The sequence below is a fragment of the Taudactylus pleione genome, unplaced genomic scaffold, assembly GCF_031769625.1.
Source record: "Taudactylus pleione unplaced genomic scaffold, aTauple2 ptg000127l, whole genome shotgun sequence".
NCBI classification, from domain to species: Eukaryota; Metazoa; Chordata; class Amphibia; order Anura; family Myobatrachidae; genus Taudactylus; species Taudactylus pleione.
The window spans coordinates 19824161-19851326 of record NW_028284529.1 but is presented as its reverse complement, the minus strand read 5'-3'; positions in this window follow the sequence as shown (position 1 = coordinate 19851326).

Here is a 27166-nt window from a genome sequence, read left to right as displayed (position 1 = left end):
CTGTTTGCGGTCTGTTCACGCCTCTAGGTCTGAACGAGCGTACAAAACTTGCGTTCATTTTTTGGGAAACTACGCCCCCTGGCCGCTCGCATCCTACGTCATGTCCGCTATTTATTAGATTAATCGAGTACATCGAACAGGGTATGAACTGCTCGCTATTCTTGTGGTTGGATTTTGCTACCACAATTTTGTGAGCAGTTCTGGCTTTAAAAAAACCCAGTGACGGGGTCAATGACGCTGCTGTTTTAAATATGCACACCCATAAAACGCCCGTTTTGACCTTTAAGCACGCCTGGGATCAGATCTCCATTCCCCGTTTTCAAGCACCTTCCCCTGTTACCACCCACAAACGCCTCATTCTGTCACTCAAATTATCAGGCATTCGCTATTTTGCGAGCACATGAATTCCGGCCGCACTGACTGGTTCGCGCATGCGTATAACGATCCGTTGGGCAAACATCGCTCGGAGCGAACGAGCTGCCGCTTACGAGTGGCTCTGAATCAGGCCCTAAGTTCCCTATATAATTTTTTGTCTCCACAAAAAATTAGAATGTTACAGCTAGAGAGATTAGATGTAAAGGCCCCCATACATCAGCAATTGATTGCAGCAATCGTGCAATTTGCAATCGATTGTGTATAAAAATCTTTCCCTTTTTCAATCGATTGTGGCAATTCTGCAATCTGCAATCGATTGAAAAAGGGAAAGATTTTTACACACAATCGATAGCAAATTGCACAATTGCTGCAATCAATTGCTGATGTATGGGGGCCTTTAGATAAACTCATTATAGATATTCTCTCAGAAGCATTCCTCAAAGAGAAAAAAAATATGACTGAAAGGATTCACAGCTTCTGGTAGAACAGAACAATCTTAAGTTCAATGGGTAAGCACCTGATCAACAGTATTTTAAAAGCCACAATACTGAGGAAGCAATATATCAATTTCCACAATGTTGAGACCCTCATGGCATCAGGAGATGTCTCAGGATGACAGCTAAAGTGACAGTGTTAAGAATAAGAAGTCAAAGCGATTATAGTCTAATCAATGGAGGGTTTGTGATTCATACTGTAATTCAAGGATATTGGGCAACTGTGGGCAAGAGATCAGATTGGTTGCAGTAACTGGGCTCTATTGTCTCATGAGTTCAGGTCTGAAGTTCAAAGGTGAATTATCAACAATGTTCATTATTGTAGCTGATGATTTGGTCCTTGACATCATGTGCAACAAGCTCATAAGTTATTTGTTCAGATAAACCTCTATAAAAGTAATGTCTCTCTGTAGAGACATTTCAGATAGTATTAGTAAGCTATCTGCAGACTGAAGCAGCATACCCTGCCATTACACATATTCGTTTACAGAGAGTTTATAAGAAGGCTTCAGTTGTGGCAGAACATTTTGGACCACAAAAATGTAAATTAATTCCATTTCTGAAATCATGCACATTCTCCGATTCAGCACTTTTTCATTCAAGTAAGGTGGATGCCTAAGGCTTAGCTTTGTCTTAGAATAAGGAAATTTATCCAAACCAATTTATTTCTCTTGGAGTGGTAAATTGAAGATTGAGTACAGCACTGTAGCCTGCACTGGTTTAGAAATTCCTGGTAATGGGATCAGTCTTCAGAGGGAGAGATGATTGGGTTTCCTGAAGAAAAGTAGGTGATGTAAGATGAAGGTGCAATTCTTGAATTTACTATTGGAAATATTTGGTTATGCTGTATAATGGTGTAAATGGTCGGTAAGATCAACAGGTTGGGTACGGGATGCCGGTGCTTGGGATCCCGTTGGTCAGACTTTCGATGCTGGCAACCCAGCTGGGTTAGGATTTTGACACCTGTTGGTAAGTATCCGAACACTACCTCTACCTCTAATCCTAACCCTCCCTCCCCCTCCACGCAGCCTAAACCTAACCTCCCCCCACAGCCTAAACCTAATCACCCCCCTAGTGCCTAACCCTAAACCTCGCCCTAGTGCCTAACCTTAACCCCTAACCCTAACCTTCCTCCTTACCCCAGTACTTAGACAGGATGCTGGCACCGGCATTCTGACTGGTGTCAGGATTCCAGCGCCGGCATTCTGAGCACCGGCATCTCGACAGACAGGATTTAAACTACATCCAAGATCATCTACTTGAATTTAGAGTACTTGTATAACTGGACTGAGAGTTCAGGTTTTGAATCAAATAAATTAATAAACTGGTCAAAGACATCTATAAGTCTCTTTTTGAGTCAGAGCAGAATTTGCTGTGGCATGTCGCATAGTTGTCCTGATTATTCTGCAAAGATCTTTTTTTCACAGAAGGATCTCAGTTGTTATGGAAAGAAATATGACAAGCTGTCATTATAGGAGAATAAACTGTTCCTTTTGGAATATAACGTTTATCTGTAACAAACAGATAGACAATTAAAATGCTCAAAGGGTACTTACACCTATATATGAAAAGCAAACCCCTATAAAAAAAAATATGCACAACAAGTTTTCTACTTCATAAATTATGCCCATTTACGAGAATGGGGTGTCTAGTGGTAGCGACACTGAGACAATGCCATAGAATAACATTTGCTTTTAAATGAACTTCGTAAAATGCACAGGAAATACATATAATAAAATTGACTGCTGCATAAAAATTATGTCATCACTTTGGAATATATTGACAGTTGGCCTAAATTCTGACCCCTCCTACCTGTGTGTTAGGGTTTGTTCTGCACTGTAGCTGATTATGACTGTTATAGAACCTATGATGGTGGATATTCATCACCAATAGCAGCTGTCTTTCCTGGAACGACAGCATTTACTAGTACTCGGATGCCCCCTTGACTTGATTCTAGTAGTACAGCATTGGTAACAGCACCAGTGCAGACAGTAGCAGGAGACAGAGCACAAAAGTCTTTATTAACCACTTGCCTGGCACTAACGCATGAAATGCAACTGCAGCCAGGAGTGAGTTACCTGACCAGGTCGCATCTCATGTATTAGTGCTGCTTCTCAGGATCCCCCTTGCATAATGGAGGAAATCCATTCTGCACATGTGCAAAACAGATTTCCTCCTCCTCCTCAGGCCCCCTGGGAGTGATGCAGCATTCTGTGACTGCCAACATCACTCCCAAAATTGCCCCCTGGAATGCCGTGCGAACAGCACTCTGAGGCACATGCATCTAAAGTAAAAGTGCTCGGAGGGGTTACCCTTCGAGCACAAGGATGCTGATCTCTGTGTGTTTACTGATGATCAGTTCACCTACACCACACTCTTCTGTGCTGTGTAACAAGGAGGTGGGGGGTGGGGCTAAGCATGGGGAAGAGGGTCACAGATTGCGTCTATTGGCAGTAGGGGGCATCTTTGAACATAATTTTTTTTGTCTGGGATATATATATATATATATATATATATATATAAAACAATTACATAAATAGTGACATGGGAATGGTGGGTGGGGCTAAATTGGGAACCCAATGTGCCTAGGGGTGAGGGTAGGGGCTCTACATAGGGACCTATTACCACTAGGGGGATGTGAGTTAATATTGCTGGGGATTTGTTTACACTGGAGCGGATATTTTTGTTAGGGGTGAAAAACTAAATTTCAATTGGGGCCTATGTACACATGGAATATTTAAAAAAAATATATATAAATATATTTAAACAATACTATTTAAACATAATTAAATTTATTTTAAAAAATAACAATTTCTGTGCAGTTTTGGTGAAAAATAATTGTCAGTTAAGTGGTTTTAAATAGATATGTGCATGGACCCTCGTGTTTTGGTTATGATTTTGGATCTGGATTCATCTTCATGTTTTGGTTTTGCAAAACCACCCTCAAGTGTTTTCAGTTTTGGATCCAGATAAAATTTGATAAAAATCCATTAATAATCGATTAAAATTGATAAAAAACAATAAAAACAGCTAAAATGTCTGAATCCAAAACCTGAGTTTGTTTCTTTTAAATCCGAGTTCTGAACTGGCAAATGATCTAAACCAGGACTTGAATAAAACCAGGTCACAAAATGAATTTGAACTTTGACCTGGTTCTACTCAGAACCCCTAGATTCGATTGTATTCGGATTTCAGAAATCTGGACCCACACATCTCTAGTTTTATATGTTATGAAAAGTATATTTGCCTTTTTTTTCTTAGGAAGTTAATATTGTTCCTGTGCAACTCTACTGCTGAACATGTTCAGATGTGTCCTCATACAACAAGTGTTTTTTTGCCATTTGGTGCAAGGCACTTGGCACAACTGAGATGCTCTACCATGGGTAGCACAGCATAATTTTCCTAGGTATTGTGTCTAAATCACATTGTAGCCACATAAAAAGTCTCTCACAATTCACCGGGAATGCTAGGCTGGGGATTTTATCCCCATGTGCCTGGAATGACCCCTGCAGCCTGTAGAACCACCTGCAGCATTTTTAGGATGCACTGGACACTCATCATGTTGCTTGTAGTGTCGCCTTTGGATGTTCTGAGCACTTGCAGGTCCTGGTGGCCCCACCCCCTTTGCATCATATCATGACATCACAAGTTCAGGGAGCTGGCACAGGGCATATTTTATTTTTATATATGTTTTCTGATGTTCATGTAGACAATGGCAGCTAATACATAAATTTTGTTACTGGATGAATGGAACATATTTAGCAGAATTTGACAGAAAACATAGCTTCTTAATCAGAATCAATATCTGAGATTTAGCAAAACTGTTCTGGTTTAAAACCTATGACCAGACTTCAATGGCAATGTATTATAGTCAATCGTTAATTGATATGATCATTATTTTCCTTTCCCACTTGATTGTTATATTCAACTAAGAGGAAAAGTATATATATTTATAATGGAAACTTGAAATTAATGAACTGACCCCTCTATAATAATGTACAAAACCTAACAGTGAAAAATCCCAAAGTACCCACGTTTTGTATGCTGCCAAAAGTGCATAAAAAGAGAGAGGAGCCACCAGGGAGACCTATTGTCTCTGGTATTGGTGGCCTAAATGAACAGACTAGAACTTTTATAGATCTGCATCTAAGAGACTTTGTGGTGAGCCTTCCTTCCTGTGTCCAGGATACTTCTGATGTACTACAAAAAACTACAGGGATCAAGATGGAAAATGAATGGCTACTAGCATCCCTAGATGTTGAATCTTTATACACTAGTTTTAAAGTGATAAAAGAGAGTACAGTGCCAAATGTAGTGAGAGCCCTACCTCACAATTTGAACAAGACAGTGTTTCAGAATTGTAAGTAAGAAATATGGAATATATGAAATTACATAAATATCTAAAAACAAGAAAAAGCACTCCCCAGTAATATGGGTGTCAGCTCATAAGTAATATAATAACAATGGTGATTTCTTTTTACACTAGTATTAACCATCATAATGGGATAAAAGCAACAAGCCACTTCTTGAAGATGAGGGACAGTAGTGATTTCAACATGTTTCTGATGGAAATCTTGGAGTTTGTGTTATGTACAAATTACTTTACATTCAATGACAAATTTTTTCTTCAGGTACATGGGATAACAGTGGGAGCAACTTGTGCACCCACGTACTCCAATCTATACTTGAGAACATTATATTATGGCTCCAATATATAGATGACATTCTGCTGGTCTGGAAGGGTACTAAAGATATTTTACAACAGTTCAGAACCATACCTAATACTAATGCCTTAAATTTACACCTGACATCTGAAATTAGTCAGACCGAAGTGACATTTCTGGATCTCAAGATCAAGAGCAATATGAATGGGGACGTTATCACTGACATGTAACAGAAAAGTACAGCTACCAACAGCCTCTTACATAGCACAAGCTCCCATTTTCCTCCTATAATACAGAACATTCCTAAAGGAGAGTTCCTCCACCTGAGAAGCAATTGTTTAGATAACTAGGTCTTTAAAGAACAGAGCAAATAATTGACCAAAAGGTTGAGAGATAGAGGATATAGTCATCATTCTATTAAACATGCCATACAGCATACATCATCAACCAAAAGAGAGACACTGATCTTCCCGCCCAACAAGGAAGTAAAAGAGGGAAGAGAAAGCATGAGTTTTGTTGGCAAATATAGTCAAGGATGGCAAGATATTAAAAAACATAGCCTCTAAGAACTTACTAATGGACAAGGATTTGAATCAAAAGCTGCCAAACCAACCTTTGATGAGCTGGAGAAGATCAAGTAACATTAGGGACTCAATAGTTGGCAGTCATATCGAAAAGAACTCCACAGAGGATTTGGAAGAAGATGGGATCTCATGCATGTGGGAGCTGTAAAGCCTGCACATACATTATTAATAGACAGGAGGTGGAAGATAAACTTGGAAAGACCAATGAAATCAAAACATTTATCAACTGCAGATCCTGATTATTCAATCTGTGTATGCCATACCTGTAACTAAGGATGGGTACCATATCCAGATATTTTCCCTTACTGTACTCTTTTCTGTATTACACCACATGTGTTCTTCATCTAAAACTTTTCTCCTCCACCCCTTCCCATGAGTCCTATAATTCTATTATACATCCCAACTTATATATATGTATATATTTTTTATGAGTTGTGATAAGTACTGTATAGAATAGAAGATTATACCATATCTTCTTCACAGCACATGCTCATCTGGAAGTTAGATAGAGAGGACTATATACTGTATATATATATATATATATATATATATATATATAACCCCCAAAACCCTCCACTTTCGGGATATACAGTCAGGTGCATAAGTATTGGGACATTGACAGAATTTTCATATTTTGGCCTCTATTCACCACCACAATGGCTCTGAAATTAAACAAATAAGATGTGCTTTAACTGCAGACTTTCAGATTTAATTTGAGGGTAATTACATCCAAATCAGGTGAACGGTGTAGGAATTACAACGGTTTCTATATGTGCCTCCCACTTTTTAAGGGGCCAAAAGTAATGGGACTATCAACTCAGAAGCTATTTCATGGACAGGTGTGGGCTATTCCCTCGTTATTTCATTATCAATTAAGCAGGTAAAAGGTCTGGAGTTGATTCTAGGTGTGACATTTGCATTTGGAATCAGTTGCTGTTGACTCTCAATATGTGATCCAAAGAGTTGTCACTATCAGTGAAGCAAGCCATCATTAGGCTGAAAAAATCAAAACAAACCCATCAGAGAGATAGCAAATACATTAGATTGGCCAAATCAACTGTTTGGAACATTCTTAAAAATAATGAATGCACCGGAGAGCTCAGCAACACCAAAAGACCCGGAAGACCACGGAAAAAACTGTGGTTGATGACAGAAGAATTATTTCCCTGGTGAAGAAAAACCCATTCACAACAGTTGGCCAAATCAAGAACACTCTCCAGGAGGTAGGTGTATAAGTGTCAAAGTCAACAATCAAGAGAAGACCACAAGAGTGAATATAGAGGGTTCACCACAAGATATAAACCATTGGTGAGCCACAAAAACAGGAAGACCAGATTAGAGTTTGCCAAGCAACTTCTAAAAAAGCCATTACAGTTCTACAACATCCTATCACTGGAGATAGTGTGGTTAATCCTCACCAAAGGAATCAATCCCCCATATCTCAATCAAGATCCTTGTAGCATATGCCTCCTAGTAGGTCAAGTAGCTATTACTGCTGAGCATTCACTGCAATTACTTGCACATGCCCAGTCATTATTGTTAGATTTGAATGGAACAGAGGTTTTCCTTTTTCCCTCTAGTTTTTCCCTTGTATTACAATCTGGTAAAAACTTGCAACACCATTATATGGGATATTGAAATAGGAAGACACTTGCAAAGTGCATATAATGATAAGCAGTGGGAAAAGAGGAATGCCAAGAAACTGCTGCTGAAAGTAAAGTTCTAATGCTATGACACTCTATTAATATATATACAGCCAGCATCTGATAGATTTGCATTGGATAGATATTGTCACATATACATATATATATATATATATATATATATATAATATATATTTATTTATTTTTATAATTTTCAGAAGAGTTGGACAGGTGATACTGTCCTGAATATGTGATATACCAGATTTGCTATTGCTATACCTTCTCCCTCTATCTTTCTGGACTCTCATCAGCCTCATCTCTGGAGGTTGACAGCAGATGCAGGGAATTCCTTTTGAACGTAAATGTATTGGAAGCTCTGACCCTCATTAATCATTCTCTGCCGATGGGCAAATGATTAAAAGCAGATCTTCACTCCTTTTAAATACATATGCTTTTCATAACTATTTTTATACCAAGGAGAAGCACTCACATAAATGACAAATTTTGTAATGTGATTTCCATTTGATATACAGAACTTCAGTATGTGTGGTTAAGAAGGCTTGTATAATTGGTGTATTGCATGCCAAGGGCAGGTGAGCCCATATTCTATCATTGCAACATTGCCACCATGCAAGACTTATGTATTATCAGTGCACAGTATTATATATCACTGGTAGGAGACAAAACAATATATGTATGGCCTTTGATATGGGACAATTGTACCACATGCAGTGGGCATTTAAATATTACTTCTGCATCGCTGCTGCTGTGCAATAAGGTTGTGTGGAATCGAACACAATATTGTTAATTATTGAACACCACTGCATTTTGATACTACCTATGCTAAGAATCAAGCATGATATATGTCATTGTGTGAGAAGTAGATTCTGATAGGTGCTAACCACATATTGGTAGACAAAGATCCGCTATATACTAGTACATTTATTGCATGAATAAAGAGGGCTCTTGGCAAATTTGGAACATCACTCCAAAAGACTTGGAGGATTATATATCACCAGGACAGTTGCTCTTTATTTAGTATGGTTTTATAGATATGTACAGTATAGTTTGGTATTCTCAGGAAAATGTTGTTGTTTTTTTCTCTCATGATAATCATAATACCAGCACCTACTGTATGTGTAAAAATTGTTTCTGATCTCGATAGGATCTAATAAAAATAATTTTTTAGAATTGTCAAGAGTGCCCCCACACAAGAGTCTTCTTTTCTCTGTTGTTTAATCCCTCTATAATGCTCTGAAATCATATCAAAGTAAATACAGTGAGGTGCAGGTATATATAATTATATATACCAGTTAATAATATAGCTATATGTAATGGCACACTGCAGACAGTATCGCTGTGGCAGTACCACCTGTAGAATCCCTCCCCCTATGTGGATATTATGATGTAATTTACAAAAGGGTTGGGGCCAGCACAGGATGCTCAGAGCCCGTGTTAAGGCTCTGTGTAGGGAAATGTTTTATTGAGCTCAATCAACTTTTAAACTGACAAATAAATTCACCTTTTTCACTTTCTACCATATAAACAATGTACATTTCAACATCCTGCCCTATCCATTCAACATGCTTATATACTGTATGGACTAATGCAGAATGAGCAATAAGCAAGTTTAGGTAGCGTATCTTGCATGAGTTTGCACTGTGCATTCTAAGAAAGCAACCACCTGCATATACAGTAGTGGAATTAATTCTGGACACTTTTAATAAAAAAATGTTTTATTTGATATTTATGCAGGAAATTCATATTCTGCTATACCAAAGCAATACTTTAATGTTTTTATTTTAATCTATGATGTTTCTACTTAATATTTTAACATGATTTGTCAGAGAGAGAGAGGAAACAGAGAAGGGGATGGAGAGATACAGTGGGAGAAAGAAAAGAGAGATAAGGTTTTGAAATACACTTACCAGCCAGTGTCAGTGGTGAAAATGCAGGCTGTCACCAGTCACAGCAGGCAGAATGCTGACAGGATCCGGGAGCAGGTCCCACACAGTATCCATGCAGGCTCATGTGCTTTGTTCAGCACTCAATTCATCCAGACTGTGGCAGCCTTTACAATCAATCCTCAAAGCTAGTTGCAGCTCTGGTCAAAGTGTGAATAATGACTAAAATGGCTCTGAATACCTCGAAACGTGTTGACTGGTTGCCTGGGAAGAGAGGCAAAGCCATGACACATCATGAGGAAGGGTATACTGATGAAGAAATTGCAAAGAGGTTGGGCGGTGGGGCAACAAAGTCAGGTGTAAGGAATCTCTGCATAAGGGTTGTGAGCAGTGGATCGACGAAATCGGCCGCAAGAACTGGGAGAACGCCCATGCTTACAAAACAAGATGAGCACAGAATCTGTCGCCTGGCCCTGCAGGACCGTCAAAGGTCTGCAAAAGCCATCAACAACATAATGAAAATATCTGGTGTCCAAGTTTGTGACTGAACCATACGAAACTATTGTGACAATGGTTTATGAGCTAGGACCCCGAGAAAGAAGCCGTATCTAAACCTGAAACAGAGGCAGAAACATGTAGATTGGGCTCTGGCACACAATGAGTGGACAGAAGAAGACTGGGACAAGATTATTTGTAGCGACAAGACCAAAATCAGCATCTTCGGGAGTGATGGAGTGAAATTTGTTTGACGTCGGCCTGGGTAAGATCTTTTGCCCGAGTGCACCATGGCAACTATGAAGCATCCAGTGAGTGTGATGGTGTGGGGCAGCATGGCCAGCCATTGTATGGAATGTTTGGCTGTCGTTGATGGCAATATCAATGCCAAAAAGTATCAAGAAGCAGTGCTGGAGGCGAAACTGTTGCCCACAATCGAGGATTTGTTCGAAATTGACTCACGGAAGTGTATCTTTCAACAGGATAGAGCACCATGCCACACCGCCAATGGTTCCATGAAGAGGTCTGGTGATCACCTAATCACTGTCTTGCTTTGGCCAGTAAATAGCCTGGATTTAAATCTGATGGAAAATCTTTGGTCAAGGCTTAAAGTGATGGGATCACGAAAAAATCCAAGTAACAAGAGAGAGCTGATCAAAGCCATAATCCAGGCCTGGTACCACATGATGTCATCTGAAGATCTGGGACGTCTGGTTCACTCGACGCCTCAACTAATCAAAGCTGTTCTTAAAAACAGGGGATATCCAATAAAATATTAATTTTGTGTATTACAAAAATTGCATATTTTTTTTTTATAATGAAAGCATAACTGTAAAACTGTGGTTTTATGGAATTTTTCACTGGAAATTTGACAAATGACAACTTAAAAATAAATAGTAATGATTATACTCATATATACTTTGATGGGAATATAAATTATAAGTGATTATAATAAATGACTAAATGCAAAATTTAAAAAATTTCCTAAAAGTGTCCAGAATTAATTCCACTAGTGTATGCCTATACAGGACTGCAAGCATTTTGCACATCTCAATCCTTAAAACCAGGGAGGCAGAACAAGATAGGAAGGGGTGTTCTGACATTGGCAAAGATGGCAGCGTGTGTTCACCAAATGCAGCACCTGCAGACCAGCAATTGAAGGCTACAAGATAAGTAGACTGATAGGTTAGGGCTTCACCACCCTTTTCTGATTAACACTATTTTATTTTTTTTTGTCCTAAATATACAGCATTTAACCCTGAAACACCAAGGGCTTGTTACATTGATTTGTTGCTTAAATTAATGTAAGTATTTGAAACCAAAATATAAAATGAAAATGGTTCATAAAACAATAAAAGCTTATTTTAGAAAATAATGAAATAGTTAACTGTTCTTTTAATTCTCTCATCCAAGTAAACTGCTTCATTAGGAGGGCACAAAATTAATATTGTTTAATGTTCTTACCAGATTAAAAACATCTATTTTTTGCTATACTGAAGAACACATGGAGTAAAAAATACATGTCAATTTTCTTGTGCTCCTGCTGGTGTTTGTTTCTGGAGATTGATATTTTTAGACTAGTAACTCATTCGCATCTTCAAGATATGACTTATATGTGTACACTTTTGAGCACTTTCAAAATAGACATGATTAGATAATGAATTCATGTGTCTTGAGAGTACAGAAGCCTCCACAGCAAATTAACATGCCATATGTCTATCTTATAAAACTGAAAACAGAAAATATCTAAAAGATATCTATCTATCTATCTATCTATCTATCTATCTATCTATATGTCTATTGTTTATAAACATATTGCTTTTAAGGTATGAAGGTATTTTTCACATATGAACACTGACGGTATTTTTGGTTTTTGAATTAACTTTAAATAAATTTATTAAAGAGAAGGAAAGCTTCAGAAGCTCTGCTGTGCTGGAGTGATATTGACAAAACTTGTTATTGCTTCAAATTAGATTATATTTCCTTGCAGTGCAGATGCACCGCACTAAAGAGCTGAGACCACTTTTCTAACACAGTGGCATGGATCATAGCATGCACAGAATGTGACTATAAGCAGTAAATGGTTAGGAAGGTCCAACACTTTGCTTACCTTTTTGTAATTTATGAGATAAAAGTCAATGGTTGATTTACAATTTCATAGCTATCTATCTATCTATCTATCTATCTATCTATCTATCTATCTATCTATCTATCAATCAATCAATCTATCTATCTATCTATCTATCTATCGATGTATTTATCTATTATCTGTATATCTATCTATTTATTTATCATCTGTATATCTATCTATCTATCTATCTATCTCATATATAATTCTCATATCTACCTGTATATCTATCTAGCTATATATTATCTATCTATCTATAGTCTAATTATCTATATATCGATCTATTTATCTATCTATCATCTGTATATCTAACTATTTATTTATTTATCATTAGTATATCTATCTATCTCATATATATTTCTCATATATACCTGTATATCTATCTAAGTTTCTATTATCTATCTATCTATCTATCTATCTATCTATCTATCTATCTATCGATCTATTTATCTATCATCTGTATATCTAACTATCTATCTATTTATTTATCATTAGTATATCTATCTATCTATCTATCTATCTATCTATCTATCTATCTGTCTATTTTATGTCTGTTTATCTATCTATTGGTCTATCATCAGTATATCTAACTATCTATCTATTTAATTATCATCTGTATATCTATCTATCTATCTATCTATCTATCTATCTATCTATCAGTATGTGTTCGGCATCCCGACGGTCTGGATGCCAATGCTTACAATACCGGCGCCAGAAAACCAACATCTGTCAGAATCCCAGTGCCGGCATCCCAACAACCTGGATGCAGAAGGTAAGTACCGGGTTGGGGGGAAGGTTAGGTTTAGGGGTTAGGGTTAGACACTAGGGGCAGGGTTAGGGTTAGGCACTAAGGGAGGTGGGTTAGATTTAGGGTGCGGGGAGGGGGAGGTTAGGTTTAGGCACTAGGGTGGGAGGTTAGGTACAGGCACCAGGGAGGGAGAGTTAGGATTAGGGTAGGTAGAGGGGTAGGATTAGCATACCGACCACCAAGTGTCGGTATGTTCACCCTGTCGGGATCCAGGCGTCGGGATTCTGACCGCCTGGATCCCAACTGTTGAGATTACATACCGATTCCATTTGTCTATCTATCTATCTATCTATCTATCTATCATCAGTATACAGTATATATCACCTGTCTATCTATCTATCTATCTATCTACCTATCTATCTATCTATCTATCTATCTATCTATCTATCTATCATCAGTATACAATATCTTTCATCTATCTATCAATCTATCTATCTATCTATCTATCTATCTATCTATCTATCTATCTATCTATCATCAGTATACAGTGTCTATCACCTATCTATCTATCTATCTATCTATCTAGATATCTAATGTTTATAAATGTATTGCTTTTTAAGGTATGAAGGTATTTTACACATAGGATATGAACACTGTCAGTAATTTTGTTTTTGAATTAACTGGAAAGACATTTATTAAAGAGAGGGAAAGCTTTAGAAGCTCTGCTGTGCTGGAGTGATATTGACAAAACTTGTTATTGCTTCAAATTAGATTATGTTTCCTCGCAGTGCAGATGCACCGCACTAAAGAGCTGAGTCCACTTTTCTAACACAGTGACATGGATCATAGCGTGCACAGAATGTGACAATAAGCAGTAAATGGTTAGGGAGGTCCAACACTCTACTAGCATTTGTTTTAATATAGGAGGTAAACACAATGGTGGATGTACATGCTTAATATTTAACAAACACAGTATAAAGTTGTAGGTATCCTCATCATATGCAAAATGGTTGCATATCTTTCTTAGAGGGAGAACTGACTGGCTTACAGTATTACACTTGGTTTAGTAGCATTATTAAGCTAACATTTTCTGCAAAATTAGTTGCCCACCCACATACTTTGTAGGACCAAATAAAAAACAAATACCAAATATTCTATCTATCTATCTATCTATCTATCTATCTATCTATCTATCTATCTATCTATCTATATCATGTCTACTTCTCATATCTATCTATCCACAGGCACTGAGAGAGGGAGACGGGTAATAATTACCTTGGCCCAGGCTTGTTGGAGGGGCCAAGTAGGGGCCCATTCTGGGCCCGAATCAACTGTTAAAGGTGACAATGTCCCCCTGTGTGGCCACCAGCATCCTCCTGTGTGGCTCTCGGAGCACCTGTATCTATTGTATATGTCTGTCTGTCTGTCTATCTTATCTATCTATCTATCTATCTATCTATCTATCTATCTATCTATCTATCAGATGCTTATGTATTGCTTTTAAGGTTAATAAACTAACTTCACAACCTAAAACCTTACGTTACAAAAACCTCACAACCCATCCTGATCTGGTAGACAACACAGCCTGAACATTCTTTAACATGTCTTTTCTGGTCTAAGCCTTCAGCATAAATGCCACAGCTGCATCTTCATTTTTAAACATACTGTCATAATGAATCTGAATGTGTCCAATGCTTGTGTACTGAACTTCTGGTCAGAATCTATAAATGTTTTCAGCATTCAGAAAATTCACATAATCTGTAACAAGTAAAATGACCTGTATATGAACCAGTCAACAACTATGTCACATTCGTACTATTTCAAAGAAGGCATCTCAATCCTGACTAACCTCAATACTGTTCCTTCAGTTTTAAAAACATTGAAAAGAACATCAAACCTAGAATATCGCCTAACTTAAAACCTTCAAATTAAAAATATTGAATGGGAGCCAGAGAAAATTAAAAATAAAGGAGAAAACATGGGCTGTAGTCATAATCTAGCAATAATGACTATTCCAGTTCATTTTTTTACAAGAGTTACCAACCTTTCTGTCCTTGGGCAGAGAATATTTGATTTATTGCAGAAGAGGTTACAAAGAGACTTTACTCGGTTTATTGGTGCCCTTGTCATAACACAAGTGCACAAGTTCGGGAAGGGTATATAGGTCAGGACAAATAGGCAAGTATGGAATCCAATCAGTTCCATTAATTTTACGTTTCTGTATGCTATTCTAGAAGTGTGTATATGCGTGTACTCACCAGACAGTTTGCTTAACTTTAACTTTAAATAGATTGATCATACTCATAATCAGGGATGTAACTAGATATTTGTGGGCCCCACAGCAAAGTTAATGTAACAGCAAAGTGTTAATGAAACACAGATTCATATGGGGATTTGACAGGTAAGGTACTACTCCACCCCATCTGTGAAATTCATTGTTGCAGCCCCTGATATGTTCTACTTGCTGTTTTTTATCATCTGGATCTCCTGAACTGAGGTAAAATTAGTGTTACATATACAACTAGCACAATGCATTATAATACTAATCATTTGCACCATGTCTTTATGAGATCCAGCAAACCCAAATCATACTTACCTATGCTCATGGAAGTGGCAGGAGACTCACGATATTTCAGGTAGCCCTTTCACCCCCAGAAGAGTGCCCTGATCTCCTGCACAAAAATGTGTCATTTAGCCCTGCCCCCTCCCCATGGACCCAAAAATGAGTAAATTCCGGTTGATAGCAGGCCATGAGGGTGCGAGACGCGGTGCTTTTGCCGGTGTTTTAACGCCATGGCAACGGCAACTTGCACCCTTCACAGCTATTTGGATTGACCCTTTAGAATATCATTATAGGAGATCTGTAAAGTGAGCAACTATCATATGGGTACTCTTTACACACCGGTCAAAGTCGATGAGCACATACAATACAGTGGTCTATAATCTACAATATAACAAGTTACAAAGTTTAAGTAGAATAAGATTCTATGACAACATAAAGGCGTCAGATATATTTTAGAGGTCACAAAATGCTAAGCAGATGAATGTTAATATTTGTCACAATGCACGCCTAATTAGATTCTTGGACAAAAGACATCTCAAAAGAGTTACAAGTGCATATACTGTATGAGCATGATTCTGCAAATAAAACTAAAATTACAAATTGATTTGTTTGCACAAAATCCTAGAGATTACCAGTTGAGCAACTGGGACAAATTTGACCATCTTGTTTTGAGTTTCTGTATGGGAAATTTAACGTATTGTTAGGTGGGTTCTGCTCATTATTAGGACACAGATAGAATAGATATATAAACATATATCTAATGATTTAGAAATGTGCATATATTTTTAGTTTATTCAATTATATGTGATCTACAGCCATGCCAAAAGTTTTGAGAATGACACTCTACTGACTGATGGCAGCCCATTCTTGCCTAATCAATGCTTGGAGTTTGTCAGAATTTGTGGGGTTTTGTTTGTCCGCCCACCTCTTGAAGATTGACCTCAAGTTCTCAATGGGATTAAGGTCTAGGGAGTTTCCTGACCATGGACTCAAAATTTAAATGTTTTGTTCCCCAAGCCACTTAGTTATCACTTTTGCCTTATGGCAAGGTGCTCCATCATGCTGGAAAAGGCATTTTTCATCACCAAACTGTTCTTGGATGGTTGGGAGAAGTTGCTCTTGAAGGATGTTTTGGTACCGTTCTTTATTCATGGCTGTGTTCTTAGGCAAAATTGTGATCACATTCCCTTGGCTGAGAAGAAACCCCACACATGAATAGTCTCAGGATGCTTTACTGCTGGCATGATGGAGCACCTTGCCATAAGGCAAAAGTGATAATTAAGTGGCTCGGGGGAACAAAACATCAAAATTTGGAGTCCATGGCCAGGAAACTCCCCAGATCTTAATCCCATTGAGAAATTGTGGTCAATCCTTAAGAGGCGGGAGGATAAACAAAAACCCACAAATTCTGAAAACTCCAAGCATTGATTAGGCAAGAGTGGGCAGCCATCAGTTAGTGCGTGGCCCAGAAGTTGATTGATAGCATGCCAGAGCGAATTGCAGAGGTCTTGAAAAGGAAGGATCAACACTGCAAATATTGTCTCTTTGCATAAACTTAATGTAATTGTCAATAAAAGCCTTTGACACTTATGAAATGCTTGTAATTTGACTTCAGTGTACCATAGTAACATCTGACACAAATGTCTAAAAACACTGAAGCAGCAAACTTTGTGGAAACCAATACTTGTGTCATTCTCAAAACTTTTGGCCATATATACTAATTTGTTTAGGATACTCCCAGCAATTGGCAGAAATCACTAATGCCTGTGCTGCTCTTATGTATATACAGCCACATAATTTAAGGGATGGAAGCTCCAGGAATCCAGTGGGCTTGTACCTCATGGGCAGCAGACAGAAAGCAAAAGGGGTTCTTCAAAGCCCAGATGAAACCTCCACCGGAAATAGGAGTTGCATCCTACCCTTGCAGCAATATACAGGGAGCTATTTCACGTACTGTGCTGCCTCACAGTGTAATTTGTATTTGATTCTTTATTTGTATAATTATTTTCTTTACCACATTGTTTTAACATGCTATTTCATTAGCTGGATAGGTTGTGTTGTCTCTTTAGTAACTACAGTTCATTGTTGAACATCGCTTAATGCTACTGGCTGCAAACTAACCACCCATACACAACTCTTCACAACGCTTTACTGAATTACCTAAATGATCAGCAGCGAATGGCAATACTGTTTTTTTTTGTAGAAAATGGATGCTATTACTGTAAACAATATTACATTCACTGAAGAAAGATAACATTTACAAGTTGAATTTGTCCTAAAAAAATATATACCATTACTGTGAAAGCCGAATTGTATTCACTGAAATGATGTTGAAACTGATGTATATCAATGTACTAAGCTATAACAGAATCATTTAAATTTCCTTGCCTATCCCTGGTAAACAGTTTTTTTAACCTTCTGGCAATAAAAGGGTTAAAATAATATCAAACAGTTGAAATCCAATTTATAGTAAACCATAAAAACCCACAGAATTAAGATCATATTGATGTAACGTCTAAATTTCCTCCTGCATGCTCGGCTAAATGTCCAGAGAGACGCTCCATTTAATTTTCTAGTTCTGACATTAGTCACTGCTGTCACATTAAAAGACATACCTTATCTATAATCATGTTTGGTTTATGTAAAACAAGAGGTTGCATAGCTTGATTTCTCAACAGGAACTGTGGGTAGAAATTAAAATAATGGCTCTTATGGTAGCAGACTGCTGTGATGACAGTAAGCTAATTTTCAGGGTCTGAGAATTTCAAAAATGTTTTGACAGCCAGCAGTGAAAAGCTTTCATCCTGGTTCTACTTTCTCTAAAGTGCCAGTTTTTATGCATTCATTTCAAATAATGGACGATTTCAGATCAAGGGGAATTAGAATTACTAATTTGATCACAACATAAAGAACACTCACTTTAAAACTGTAAATATTACTCACTGTTTTCAAAATGCATCTACATGGAACAAATGTTATAGCACAAAAATGAGTAAAATAATGTAATAAATGGTTACATACACAATCTATTTAACCAGATTAAAATCATGTAATTTGGATTTGTTTACATGCAATCCAAAACACAAGATTTGTTTTTTTAATCTGAGTTACAAATTTACAGCAGACCTGAGGCAGGACTCGGTTCTATTCTGAACCCCAAAAGGAGTCCGAGCCATGACTCAATTCAACTTGGATCCACAAAGTTCCAGCATGTTCAGTTTCCACCAAAACTGAACTACGCATCCCTATATAGTACTTACCTTTCTTAAAGGGGATGTGGTCAGAATGCTGACTGCTGAGATTCCGGCGGTCAAAATCCCGATGCCGGAATCCCGACATGTGTCAGAATATTGGCGCTGGCATCCTGATCACAGGAATCTAGAAGGTAAGTGCTAGGGTTAGGGGGAGGGTTGGGGTAAGGGGTTAGGGTTAGGCACTAGGGGAGGGTCATGGTTAGGCTGCAGGGGGGGTAGGTTTAGGCTGCGGGGTGGGAGGCTTAAGTTTAGGCACTGGGGAGGAGGTTAGGTTTAGGCACCGGGGAGGAAGGGTTAAAAGTAGGGTTAGGTTAGACTTACTTACCTGGGGGCATTGGCATTGTAACCTAGTCGGGATGCTGGCGTCAGGATTTTTGACCACCGGGATCCCGAGCGCTGGCATCCTATACCCAACCCGTTTTAAAGCTCCTGCTATCATTAAGAGGCAGGCTACAGTAATTTAAGTCTTCTGTCTATGGCCAGAAGAATTTTACGGTGGAACATTTTGCATTTTTTTCAATCTACAAACTATACTGTATTATATTCTTTCTAACTTCTTGACATGCGTGTTCTGATTTTGTGACTGGGAAATATTTACAGTGAGAACTATGATTTAACATTTATCAGTTACTTATTGTAAGGTTCACTTCCACATACTGGCACTGAAAACAGTAATTGAGACAGGGATGATGTTGGGGAAGGAAACAGTAGAAGACATAATATAGTAGAAATAGATGTAAACAGCAAAAATGGGATTGAATCAAAAATGTCATGCAATAGTGAGCAAACAGCTGGAAAATGCCTTGGAGAATTCAACTTCATTGAAAGATAAGGATGGGGCTAAGTAGCATGGAACATGTGTGTGGAGTGAAGGATTACATAAATTCCACTGGATTAAAGAGGTTATCAGAACCTTGTAATAACATTACAGGAATAAATGTAATATTTATAAAGAGCAGTGCATCAGCAGGGAAGATTAACCATTTTGGCTAACATAGGATACTATATAAATTATATATTGTATAAAATTAGGTGCAGTATTATTTGTCCAGAGAAATAATTAGATTTAAACATGTATAGTGAAATACTAATTTATTTGTCTATATACGTTTATATGGCCATTGTATATACAGACATGAGCTGAAGTGTACTGTATGCTTTTACTCACCTTTGTGCAGTGCTCCTGAATATGCTGATACATATTGTGCAGTCCAGCAATACGGCAATGCCCGATAGCACATTTTGCTGAACTGAATTGCTCCGTTTGAGACAAGTATCTCCAATGTTTGTTTAATCTGTAACCATTTCTCTCACAGAGGGGAAGATGTACTAAGCCTTTTAGAGAGAGATAAAGTGAAGAGATATAAAGTATCTACCAATCAGTTTCTAAATGTCATTTTCCAAACACAGCCTGTACATTGACAGTTAGAGGCTGACTGGTTGGTACTTTATTGCTCTCTATTTTAGCTCTCCCATAGGGAGAAATGTACTAAGACTAGAGAGAAATAAAGTGCCAGCCAATCAGCTCCTAACTGTCACTTTACAGGCTGTGTTTGGAAAATGACAGTTAGGAGCTGATTGGTTGGTACTTTATCTCTCTCCATTTCGGGCTTGATACAGATTAGTTCACAAATGCCCATGTTTACGTAGATTGATTGATTGTTAGCCATTGCACATGTGCGACAGCCACGCTGCAAGTTATTTGCAATTACGCTTGCACAGAGAAGTCACTCGTAAAGTGACAGTTAGACAGCAGTTGGGGAAGTAGCTAGGCAAACGCAGGTGTGTCGGGACCATTTAAACTCTGTTTCATGGGCATGCATTCATTAGCTATTGCAATCTTCTTCACAGCATGAGAGCTCTCAGCATGTCAGGAGAGCTGCAGTGTTTGAGACAGGTCAGACTTACTCAGAAGCTGCATGGTTGCCAGTTCTGCGTCGATGTACCCCATGGTCGTGCTGTTGTACGTCATCAGATGGATATGAGAAGGCAGCATGGGTGTCCCTAAGCTCAGTAAAGCTATGGAAATATTTGAATATTTTCGTTATTGCGATCCATGAGAGATCGCATCTGCTATGTCATTTCCATACAATTGTGAATCAGGCCCTTTAACTCTCTCCAAATCTATCCCACAGTCGGCTACTGACTATGCTGAACAAAACACTTCAAAAAGCAATCATTGTTCATTTACAGACAATATGAACAGAAAAGCATAATTGATTGTCTAATTGGCGCTAAAACTTTTTAATAGTAAAGTTTGGATAAGGAAGAATTATACATCTAACAAAATTGATAAGGAATACAACACAATTATTTCCTGTGTATAGATCATTTCCTCTGTGTAGGTAATAGGGTGCAATGGGCAGGCTAGGACAGGTGATCTCTTTTTCAAAACGTGCAATAGATACTTTCATATATTTCACAGCCTTGGGTATTCAATAAAATACATTTCCTGCCAGTAGAAACTGACAATCAAAGCATAAAAGTCCCTTTGTGATATCTTCAGCTACTCTTAGCAGAGGAATAAAGTACAAATCTCATAAAGTGTATTATTAATAATAATACAAAAAAACCTTCCAGGACAGTTATAACATGTATTTTGAAAGTAAACTATTTCCAGTTTTGACTGGCCTTTAAGATACCATTAATAATTTAGCTTTATGTTTGTTTGTTTTTTTCTTTTTCATTGAAATATCAGAGGTACATTTAAACAAGAGGTTACATTGTAAAATACTGTAGAAACACATTATTTCTTTTATTTTGAGGTATGTTACCTTCTTGTCAATGCTGTGCAATTAAGAACATTTGCACACATTTGAGCTAAACTGAAGGTTTCTTTAAAATGCTGATTCACAGCAAAGATCCAATCCACAAAAGACTAGCAACTGCTCATATGTGACAGAGGCTAAAATTCAAAATAATAATAATCAGGGCCGTAACTAGAGTCGTGTGACCCAGGGGCGGATTTACCACTAGGCAACCTAAGCGGTTGCCTAGGTCCTGGCAGGTCCCAAGGGGTCCCCCTGAAATCTGGCCCTGGAGGAGAACCTGCTGCACTGCCACCAACCGGGGAGAGGACGCACACCACACCTGTCTGCTACAGTAGAAGTCTGGCACAGTATGTACTGCAGCAGCATGGCCACGGGGAAGGAGGCACAGGCAGGGGAGGAGGAGGCAGAGCTACAGACAAGGGCTGGCCCTATCATTACCGAGCATTAGAGAGTCACAGTGAGTGACTCTTCCACTCACTTGCCTCATCTCCGTGGTCCAGGAGGCTTTGCATTGCTAATGGCGACGTGACGTCACCACGTAACATTGCAACTAGTTCACTAACTAGGAGGCATTGGCAGTGGAAGAGCCACACTCGAGGAGCCATGGCCATTCTGCCTTGCAGATCCGCAGCGTACACGGCAGGTAAGTTTGTCAGGGAGGGAAGAATAGTGCTGTGAGAGGAGGGGAGGGTGGTCTGCGCAGAGGGAGAGACGGTTTATGTCCTATAAGGGGAGGGGGTTCTGTGTTATATGGGGAGGGGGTCTGTGCTGTGAGGAGACAGGGTCCGTCCTGTGAGAGGAGAGGGGGACTATGCTGTATGGGGTCTATAGTGTGAGGGTGTCTGAGCTGTGAAAGAAGAGGGGGAATGTGCAGTAAGGGGGTCTATGCTGTAAAGGGAGGGGTCTGTGCTGTGAGGGAAGAGGGGTGCTGTGCTATGGGAGGCAGTGTAGTGGGCAGTATGTGGTGCTGTGTAGGGGTAGTATGTGGTGCTGTGGGGTGTCAGTGTGTGGTGCTGTGAGGGGGCAGTATGTGGTGCTGTGAGGGGGCAGTGAAGTGGGCAGTATGTGGTGCTGTGAGGGGGCAGTATGTGTTGCTGTGAGGGGGCAGTGAATTGGGCAGTATGTGGTGCTGTGAGGGGGTCTGTGCTGTGAGGGGAGAGGGGTGCTATAAGGGAAGAGGGGTGCTGTGCTGTGAGACAGGCAGTGACAGGGCAGTATGTGGTGCTGTGAGGGGGTAGTGAATTGGGCAGTATGTGGTGCTGTGATGGGGTCTGTGCTGTGAGGGAAGAGGGGTGCTATAAGGGAAGAGGGGTGCTGTGCTATGAGACAGGCAGTGACAGGGAAGTATGTGGTGCTGTGAGTGGGGTCTGTGCTGTGCATGGAGAGAGGGGTGCTATAAGGGAAGAGGGGTGCTGTGCTATGAGACAGGCAGTGACAGGGCAGTATGTGGTGCTGTGAGGGGGTCTGTGCTTTGCATGGAGAGAGGGGTGCTATAAGGGAAGAGGGGTGCTGTGCTGTGAGACAGGCAGTGACAGGGCAGTATGTGGTGCTGTGAGGGGGCACTGAAGTGGGCAGTATGTAGTGTTGTGAGGGGACAGTAAAGGGGGCAATATGTGGTGCTGTGAGGTGGACAGTAACTTGGTCAGTGTGTGTGCCGTGGGGGGCTCAGTGTGCTATGGGGGCAATAAGTGAGCTGGGATGGAGGTTAGTGTGCTGAGTGAGTGATTGCTGTGAGAGGGCAGTGAGTCAGCGTGATATGGAATGGAGTGGCAGTGAGAGCTATAGGGGGGGCAATCAGTGCGCAAACTCGTAAAAACGTAGCAAAAATCAAGTGTATTATGCATACATAGCTGATGTTTTTAAGGCCGCAGCAGACCTTTTCTTCAGGGTGCTGTACAGGGGCATAAATCAGGAATTAAAATATAGTGTTATGTATTGTTTGAGGTAGGGGCGGCCCAAAACCGGTATCTTGCCAAGGGCCCCCTGAGGTGTAAATCTGGCTCTTGTGTGACCAGTGCCATGGCACAGGGCACTGCAGGGCAGGGGGCACTGTTTGGGCCAGTCAATTTTCCTGTTTATTATCATTCTCACTTGTAGCTTCCTCTTATTTTATCCCCAGCATCTCTTGTCCTCCCCTAAGTCTTCCCTGGCTCTTCCCCATGAAGCCATGGTGTTTTTTCAGGTGCACTATCTTATGTCCCTATTTAAAAAATGGTGGGGGGGGGCTCCAATACTCTCTCTGGCACAGGGCACGAAAAAGTCCAGTTACAGTTCTGATAATAATCATTTTATTTATAGATTTTATCACTTTTCTCCAGTAAGACTCAAAATGTTTTACAGATGAACATAATACAGAGGTTTAGATTTTTAGGAAATACAAAACCATGAACATAATATAGAGGTTTAGCTTTGCATAAAATACTAAAACCATACTGTACTAATCAATACTGTAATAAAAAGGTGTGGCAGCCTTTTTGGTTCATCAGTTCCAAGTATTAATCATCCTACCCACGATTTATCCAGGTGAGGTAGCCAATTTTGGTGCACTACATAGGATTACACTGGGCAGCACGGGCAATACCTGGAATTGATGACACATAATAGGGGAGAGATAAAAATACTAAACAATATCCTTGTGAAATCATCAGAACTATGCATTGTTCATTCTACACAATAGAGTACCAGGCAGGGCAGCCATTTTGGGTGCACTTAATTAGTAACAATGGGCCTAATTCAGACGTGTAGGCAAACCCGATGGTATGAGTACAACTTCGATGTTGGGGGGACTGCGCATGCTCAAGACACATTCTCTGCATGTGCAAAATGGGCCCTGTGAGATCGCTTACAGTGCCCCCTAAGCCACAGTATGTAATTTGGCGGGTAGTGGGTGGCGCTGGCCAGCATTCCTGAAAAGTGGGAGTGATGAGGCCAGAATTTGCTTATTTTAACACAGTTTTCCTGGCCTTGGCTATGGCTCTGAGATGGCCATCTGCGTAACATGAGGGTTTCTCAGTTGGCCGATAGTCTCGCAAGTGATATTATGGCTGCGACATCACACAAGCATGCAGTAGGTGTCTTTATACACAAGACGTCTCTTGCTGCATTAGCATATGTTAGCATTGCTGCTGCATCCAAGGATGCAGCAGCGATGCTAATACCGTACAACTCTGAATTAAGCCCAATGTGTAATTAGCAACACATGAAATAAGACATACAAAGGTAAAATAATAGATGACTAACTGGACATTCACTGCATAGATAGTTCAATGGGTTATTCATTCTGCCTTGAAAGTACCAGGTGAGGCACCCACATAGGGCACACTACATAGGTTACAGTAGGCAGGAAGCGCATAATTGCAGGGCTGTGGGGAATTACAGATAAAAGAAAAAGTACAGTATATTGAAGTGGGTGAAGAAATTGGGTAAGTGGGATTGGAAAGAAGGGGAACAGGGGATGCATGCTATAGTATAGGGTCCATGGTGTGTCAGTAAGGAGACACATGCAGTGTATTGCACATAGAGGTACAAGGTAAAATGTTTTCAGAATACAGATGCCATACATTGTGCTAAAACAGAATGCAGTAATAATAATAGTTAATGTTAAGCAACAATGTGTCACATTACCAGATGAAGTTACAGGAAGGTGGAATTCAGGATTAGTAACATGCTGGGGTTGTAGAATTTGAAAAATCCAATCAAGTTATAATTCTGTATCCTTGGAACAGGATGTAGGTTTAATCCCGACTGTCGGGTTGCCGGCACTCAGAATGCCACTGCTGGAATCCCGACACCAGTCAGAATCCCAGCACCAGCATATCGACCTCCGGCATCCAGACGATAAGAAGTAGGGTTAAGAGGAGGGTTAGGGTTAGGCACTCGGGGGATGGTTAGGGTTACGCACTAGGTGGGAGGTTAGGTTTAGGCTGCATGGGGGAGGGCTAGGTTTAGATAGTGGCGAGGGAGGGAGGGTTAGGGGTAGGGTTAGGATACTTACCAACAGGTGTCTGTATCCTAACCCTGCATCAGGATTCTGACTGCCGGGATCCTGAGCTCCGGCATCCCGTACCCAACCCCTTAGAATGACATCCTGCAGATTTTTGATCATTTCTGTATTTATGTTAGTTTTAATAGTTTGAATTGTATTATTACTAATTTACTACAATGCAATATGAACACAGTTGCTTTAAAGAATAACTAAGTATCAAAACTGAAAATTTAATTGTATGTTTTTCATGCCAGGATAATTAAAAATAAAACACAAAAGCAAGTTGGAAAGAAACCAAAGATCCTGTTTTTCATCAAAACTGGGATCATAGAGCTAAGGCTGATTTTCATCAACATAAAAAAATCACCCTTTGCCACAAGTTAACAAAGAAAGATATTACCCGGGCAGCTGATCAGCACTCAGTGGATCCCGCAATACTGGCATGAAGCAGCAAGGATTAATTTGCTGCTTCTTTGGGCCAGACTTGGCAGATGTGCACAGACATGAGCTCACTTTCAGTATCTCAGCACTATTTTTGGATTTAGGCTTCAGTTCCACTAAAGTGGAAAAAATAGAAAAAAGATTAAAAGTAGATAAAATGTATCTAATTTTTTTTAATAAAAATAAAAACTAAATCATTTTAGTCTGTGATGCAAAGAAATACTGCAGTCTTTGCCAGTGAAAGGGTATGCAATCATATAGTCTAATCATTGTGAATGTCGACAATGTCATTCACAATGTCGACTTGTCCATAATGTTGACATTGATAACATGTTGACATATTCAAAATGTCGACATTATGAGCCAAATGCAATAGGGTGTCTGATTTGGTAAATTGCAAGTTTTGTGTTAAACTGGCAATTTTTCACAACTCTACAATGTAATAGGCTGTCAGTTCACTAGAACTCGCATTTTTTCAGAGTTACTAAAAATCCCCATTCTCAAACTCGTATACAGATGTTTTACCCATTGAAAACAATCAACTCGCCCAAAGTAATACGGTATCAGTTTCAGACTTGCAAAAAAAAGTTAACCAAAAGTCCCCAAATAATAGACCTGCTTCAGGTGAAATGCCGTGCGTCTAGATATAGATGCCTGACATTTCCCCGATGCCGGGAGACCGGCACCCAGCATCCCGATTGAAGGGATGCCGGGCGCCGCAAGTGGACAGCCGCGGGGAGGGAGGGTTAAGTTTAGGGCACCCGGGGGCTCTTAGGGTTAGGCACCCCCCCGGGAGGGATAGGGTTAGCCTAGGGCTGTGGCAAACGCAGGATTTTGAAAGGGGAGTTTCCAATTTCCAAATAAAGAGCCAATTAAAAAAATCCACAGACATTATAAATATACTATATATATATATATATATCTATATATCTATATATATATAGATATATATATAGCTATATTTATATATATATATATATATATATATATATATACACAGTATATATATATATATATATATATATATATATATATATAGCTATATATATATATATACACATACATACACGCCAATAGCCCAGTCCGGCACTCCCACAATCTAACTAATGTCAAGCGG